The following is a 6724-nucleotide window of genomic DNA, read 5'->3' as shown; positions in this document are numbered from 1 at the left end:
TGGTGAATTTCTGCAGTGCATCTTGTAGATAGTACACACTGCTGCTACTGAGCGTCGGTGGTGGAGGGAGTGAATGCTTGTGGGTGTACTGCCAATCAAGTGAGCTGCTTTGTCCTGGATGGTGTCAAGCTTCTTGAGTGTTGTTGGGACTGCACTCATCCAGGCAAGTGGGGAGTATTCTATCACACTCTTGACTTGTTCCTTGTAGATGGTGGGCAGGCTTTGAGGAGTCAGGAGGTGAGTTACTTGCTGCAGTATTCCCAGCTTCTGGCCTGCTCTTGTAGCCACTTGTTTATGTGGTGAGTCCAATTGAGTTTCTGGTCAATGGTAACCCCCAGGATGTTGATAATGGGGGATTCAGTGATGGAAACACCATTGAATGTCAAGGGACAGTGGTTAGATTGTCACTTATTGGTGATGGTCATAGCCTGGCATTTGTGTGGTGCAAATGTCTCTTGCCACTTGTCAGCCCAAGCCTGGATATCGTCCAGATCTTGTTGCATTTGAACATGGACTGCTTCAGTATCTGAGGAGTTGTGAACATCCCCACTTCGGACCTTATGATAGATGGAAGGTCATTGATGAAGCAGCTGAAGATGGTTGGGCTGAGGACACTACCCTGAGGAACTCCTGCAGAGATGTCCTGGAGCTGAGATGATTGGCCTCCAACAACCTGACCGACTTCCTATGTGTCAGGTATGACTCCAACCATCGGAGAGTTTGCCCCCTGATACCCATTGATTCCAGTTTTACGAGGTCACCTTGATGCCACACTCTGTCGAATGCAGCCTTGATATCAAGGGTTGTCACCCTCACCTCACCTCTGGAATTCAGCTCCTTTGTCCATGTTTGAAACAAGTTTGTAATGAGGTCAGGAGCTGAGTGGCCCTGGTGGAACCCAAATGGGGCATCACTGAACAGGTTATTTCTGAGCAGGTGCCGCTTGATTTCACTGTTGATGACACCTTCCATTACTTTCCTAATGATTGAGAGTAGACTGATGGGGTGGTAATTGGTCAGGTTGGATTTGTCCTGATTTTTGTGTATAGAACATACTTGGACAATTTTCCACATTGTTGGGTAGATTCCAGTGTTATAACTGTACTGGAATAGCTTGGCTAAGGGAGCGGCAAGTTCTGGAGCACAAGTCTTCAGTACTATTGCCAGAATGTTGTCAGGGCCCGTAGCCTTTGCAGTATCCAATGTCTGCAGCCGTTTCTTTATATCACATGGAGTGAATCGAGTTGGCTGAAGACTGGTATCTGTAATGCTGGGGACCACTGGAGGAGGCCGAGATGGATTATTCACTCGGCACTTCTGGCTGAAGATTGCTGTGAAAGCTTCAGCCTTATCTTTTGCACTGATGTTCTGGCCTCTTCCACCATTGACGATGGGGATATTTGTGAAGCCTACCCCTCCAGTGAGTTGTTTAATTGTCGACCATCATTCACAACTGGATGTGGCGGGACTGCAGAACTTAGATCTGATCCGTTGGTTGTGTGAACGCTTAGCTCTGTCTATCACTTGCTGCTTTCGCTGTTTGGCGTGCAAGTAGTCCTGTTTGGTGGCTTCACCATGTTGATACCTTATCTTCAGGTATGCCTGGTGCTGCTCCTGGCATGCCCTCCTGCACTCTCCATTGAACCAGGGTTGATCCCCTGGCTTGATGGTAATGGTTGAGTGGGGGATATGCCGTGCCATGAGGTTACAGATTGTGCTGGAGTACAATTCTGCTGCTGTTGATGGCCCACAGCGCCTCATGGATGCCCAGTCTTGAGTTGCTAGATCTGTGTGAAGTCTGTCCCATTTAGCACGGTGATAGTGCCACACAACACGATGGAGGTTGTTCTCAATGTGAAGGCGGGACTTTGTCTCCACAAGGACTGTGCGATGGTCATTCTTACTAATACTGTCATGGACAGATGCAACTCCAGCTAGCAGGTGAGTAAGGATGAGGCCAAGTATGTTTTTCCCTCTCACCACCTGCCACAGACCCAGTCTAGCTGCTATGTCCTGTAGGACCTGACCAGTTCAATCATTAGTTCTGCTGCTGAGCCCCTCTTGGTGGTGGACATTGAAATCCCCCACCCAGAGTACATTTTGTGCCCTTTTACCAACCTCAGTGCTTCCTCTAAGTATTGCTCAACATTGAGGACTACTGATTCAGCAGCTGAGGGAGGACAGTTTGTGGTAATCAGCAGGAGGTTTCCTTGCCCACGTTTAACCTGAAGCTATAAGACTTCATGGGGTCCACAGTCAATGTTGAGGACTCCCTGCGCAACTCCCTCCAGACTGTATACAACTGTGCCACCACCTCTGCTGGGTCTGTCCTGTGGGTGGGACAGGACATATCCAGGGATGGTGATGGTGGTGTCTGGGACATTGTCTGTGAGGTATGATTCTGAGAGTATGACTATGTCAGGCTGTTGTTTAACTAATCTGTGAGACAGCTCTCCCAATTTTGGCACTAACCCCCAGACGTTAGTGAGGAGGACTTTGCAGGGTCAATAGTGCTGTTTCTGCCACTGTCTTTTCCAGTGCCTAGGTCGATGCCAGGTGATCCGTCTGGTTTCATTTCTTTGAGACTTTAAAGTGATTGGTACAACTAAGTGGCTTGCTAGGCCATTTCAGAGAGCAATTGAGAGTCAACCACATTACTGTGGGTCTGGAGTCACATGTAGGCCAGACCAAGTGAGGATGGCAGATTTCCTGCCCTGAAGGGCATGAGTGAACCAGATGGGTTTTTCCCAACAATTGGCCGTGATTTCATGGTGATCAGTAGATTCTTAATTCCAGACTGTTTTCCCCCTAATGATTGAATTCAAATTCCACCATCTGCCACGGTGGGATTCGAACTCTGGTCCCCGGAACATTAGTTAGGTTGCTGGATTAATAGTCTAGTGATAATACCACTAGGCCATCGCCTAGACCATAGCTGCCACAAGCAGGCCTCAGAGGCCTGCACAGTTCGTAAGAAAATTAGAGGGAATGCTGCTCCTAGTCCTATTTCTGCTCATTTCATGAGTATCCCATGAATGGGTTATTCGTCTGCCCTTCAGTCTGCCTCTGTTGAAACTGGAAGTGAACAGTTTCATGGTGCGTTTGGTTAAACGTTGTCCATTTGCCATGATCCCTCACTCAGCCTGTTATAGAAACTAATTCAGAGATTTAACAGTCAATAAGCAAGTTCAGGCCCTGGGAAAAGAGACAAAAGGATAACTGGAAAGGTGTGCAATGGGATCGAGGGTGGGCATAATTGAAATTTTAATTTGGTGACTCTTCACCTGCAGAGGGAGCACTTCTTATCCATGCAGAGTTACATTTATATAAATGTTATAATTCTCACAGTTCCATGTCATGTATACTATGCTTATAATAGCCTTTCTCCCTCACCATTTAATTTATTGTGCAAATACAACCTTTCAAGAAGCTTTTCAATTGCAATATAGGCAGGCTGAAATGAAGGCACTCTGACCACAGGGAATGTAGACCTGGGAGACTGTGACCAGGAATATGGCCATCTCTACAATAAAACCAGAGTCACTGCTCCCCAACACACATACTGAGAGAAAATGGTAATCAGGTTCCCCTCCTCCATCACACCAACTATTCTTATTCCAAGGTGAAAATAATAGAAAATATCTTGGAAATACTGCAGCAGCAACCATTGAGAAAACCATTGATGAACTTCACAACATCAGAACATCACAAAGCACTGTACAGCTGATGAAATAAATTTGAAGTGTAATCACTGTTGTAATGAAGGAAACAATGCTACTATTTTGTGGACTGCATGCTCCTACAAACAGCAATAATCTCTTTTTTAGTGATGTGGGTTGAGAGATCAATATTGGTTAGGGAACAAGGGATAAGTCTCCTTCTCTGTGAAGTAGTGCCACAGGATCTTTCTTATTTATTAGAGGAGGTAGGCAGGACTTTGTTCAATGTCTTGACCAAAAGATAACACCTTCTAAAGTGCATCACTCCCTTTAATACTGCACTGGATCATCAGCTTGAATTTTGTGTTGTATTGTCTGAAGCTGTGAATCTACAATGCTCTGACACAAGTGAACAAATGACTGTTGACTTTTCCATTCGCTCCACCGAAGCTGTCACAAAGTGGGACGTCTGCAGACCGTTTACTGCAATTGCTGTTTTGTTCAGATTACCAGCAAGTGCAACTTCCTATGCTTGGATTGTTGCTGCTTTCAATGATGTTTAGCTAGAGACACCAAGTAGGACTGCTCTGGATTCGGTACTGTAGCCAAGTTAATCGTTTACCATGAATAGATTTTCTGTTTCTCATACTTGGCGTTGTGGTACAGATTGAAAGCACACATCAACATCAAGGTTATAATACAGAATTGTAATAAAGCGATGGGGTTGCAGGCTATTAGGGAAAGCTAACTGTGTGTGACCAGAGATATGGAGAATGTAATCATATGATATGGTCATAGAGCAATTGGTACATTATGTGCTACTTCAGTGAAGAAAAGCCTTGATTAAAACATTTTAGCACGTACGCCATGTCCTAGAATAAACCATACCCTGTAGTTCACACCTTTTTGTCTTAGGTACAGTAGGGGGAAGGGAATATATGAACCTCAAGAAGTTATTAACATTGTTCCTTCAGGGCTCTGAAAAACATGCTTCATTGTACATTAATAAACACCAACCGTCTGAAAGCTTTTCAAACAACTTTTCCCAGACATTCTACTTATTCTAAAAATGCAATTTTTCTTTTGCATTTCACTTGTTTAGCTCTTTTGGGTCCCCTGCAGCAAGTTTTCCACAATATATTGAAAATGAGAGACCTAGTTACTTAAGAAGCTAAAGTTTAAATACCCATTTTATTAATGAGAAGCTCTTAGTCTTGGAACCATTCTGGTTCTCACACTATACATATCACTTGGGCAAACAAGTAATGCCCCTGGGTCTATATCTTATACTATTCGGCGTCTTCAGGTAAAGGGGAAATCCATTGAAACCCTATGGTGTGGAAACAGGCCATTCAGCCCGATGAGTCCATGGGAAAATAGGCCGGGAAAGTTAATGATGATATTCGACAACTGTATGACCTTGAATGAGTCCTGTGAACATTCTTCTCAGGCTGAAGACAGCACCAGCAGCTTGTTTTTCTGCTGCTGTGTTTTCTGTACTAGCCAGCAGTTTTGTCTTCCGTATCTGCTTTCTCTGAGTTGGCTGTTTGTTTCACTGTATAAGAGAGAGAGAGAGAGTTTTGTTCCAGGAGTTGGACTTTGCCTCGGATCAGAATCATGAATTGTGCCAGAAATGAACCTAAGCCTCTAGACCAGCTGTTAATTGACGGGTCCCTGACGGGAGAAGGGTGTGAGACATTGCATTTTTTTTTCCATTTTTTACTCTTATTATTTTCATTATTATTATTTAATAAACACCCACATTTAAGAAAATTACTGTTGTTGAGTCTTCTCTTAACTATATTTAACCGAATCCAAAAGAACCGCTTGGATACACTTTGTGATCCAAGACACTTTCAGTGACGAGGATGGGATTCCGGAAAATATTTAAGAGAAGGGAAAGGCAACCTGTTGCCCCAGAGACCTTATGTATTCCAGGATGGAATGTGGCAGATTTGGGTCTATAGCCAACTTGTTAGCCCAATTAGGACCCCCGCAAGATTGGGGGATGGTTATAACAGGAAAAAGAGAGAAAGGAGGTTTATTCATACAGGCTGCCATACACGAGAGCTTGCGGGAAGTGGGCTTCCCCAAAAGCAAGGACAGTGGATATTGTTAACAGCTTTGCGTTCTATGTGTAGAGAATTAGAAGAGTGCAGGCCAAAAACAGGCAGCCTGAGGCCTCATTGATGGTGGTAGAACAGCGTAACATCACCCTAACAGAATCAGTTAAGACAGCACAGGAGAGATCTGAGAATGCAGAGGAGAAACAGAACCAGATAGTATGCCGTCTGGCGACGGTACAATAGCAAAAGAGAGCAAAACAGTGCAATTGGAAAATCGACCCAGTCAAAGTGCATGTGTTATTAACCTCACAATGGGACCCCTACCATTGGGATAGAGACATTTGATATTCATCTGATTCAGAGTATGAATGGACAGACGGGGAAGGGGATGCTCCATCTCCGGAGCTGTCCTCAGAAAAGGGACTAATAGCATGACCCCTAATAATGAATTAAGCAAAACAAGTTGGAAACTAAACGCACTAAATTTGAGAATAGTGAGAGAGTACTCCACGTCTAAATTGCAGGATTTGGGGTCACTCTTTTAGCAGAAGTCAGGTGAAACCTTGGCCTCTCGGCCGACATGGTCATGGGACCAACCTGTCGCTCATTTTATGCTGAGTGCCATAGAGCAAGGGAATCTGGGAGCATTAAGTGTTGATTCACATTTGAATGGCAATTTTAGAAATATAGGGCAAACTGGATCTTTGTGGAATGCTCTTCAACTAGCAGAAGGAAACAAGTACCCTTCCACAATAGGTTGGGAAGGTAATGTTGAAAAATGGGAGATCATACCAGAAGGTATAAACTGTTTGAGGGATTTGGCTACGCAGATGGGTATTATTCTCCACAGTTTCAGGATCCAGACCAGGAAGCTTTCACAGCCGAAATGAGGAGCCAGCTAATGCAAAGTGGTCTGAGCTGGATGAGATAACACAGTGTGGAGCTGGAGGAACACAGCAGGCCAGGCAGCATCAGAGGAGCAGGAAAGCTGACATTTCA

At 44.6% G+C, this 6724-nt stretch overlaps 1 long non-coding RNA gene across 1 annotated transcript in view; it reads right to left on the bottom strand.

The window, feature by feature from the left end:
• Nucleotides 1-4831: 4831 nt before the first annotated feature.
• The window catches only part of LOC125486718, a 15445-nt gene continuing 13552 nt past the window's right edge, over nucleotides 4832-6724 (bottom strand). The window contains exon 2 of the long non-coding RNA XR_007265354.1: nucleotides 4832-5214. This is a non-coding gene — a long non-coding RNA (uncharacterized LOC125486718). The remainder of the gene's footprint in view (nucleotides 5215-6724) is intronic.

The sequence above is a fragment of the Rhincodon typus genome, chromosome 32, assembly GCF_021869965.1.
Source record: "Rhincodon typus isolate 14 chromosome 32, sRhiTyp1.1, whole genome shotgun sequence".
Taxonomy (NCBI): domain Eukaryota; kingdom Metazoa; phylum Chordata; class Chondrichthyes; order Orectolobiformes; family Rhincodontidae; genus Rhincodon; species Rhincodon typus.
The sequence above is the reverse complement of the archived record's forward strand: the minus strand, read 5'-3'. Positions and strand labels throughout refer to the sequence as shown.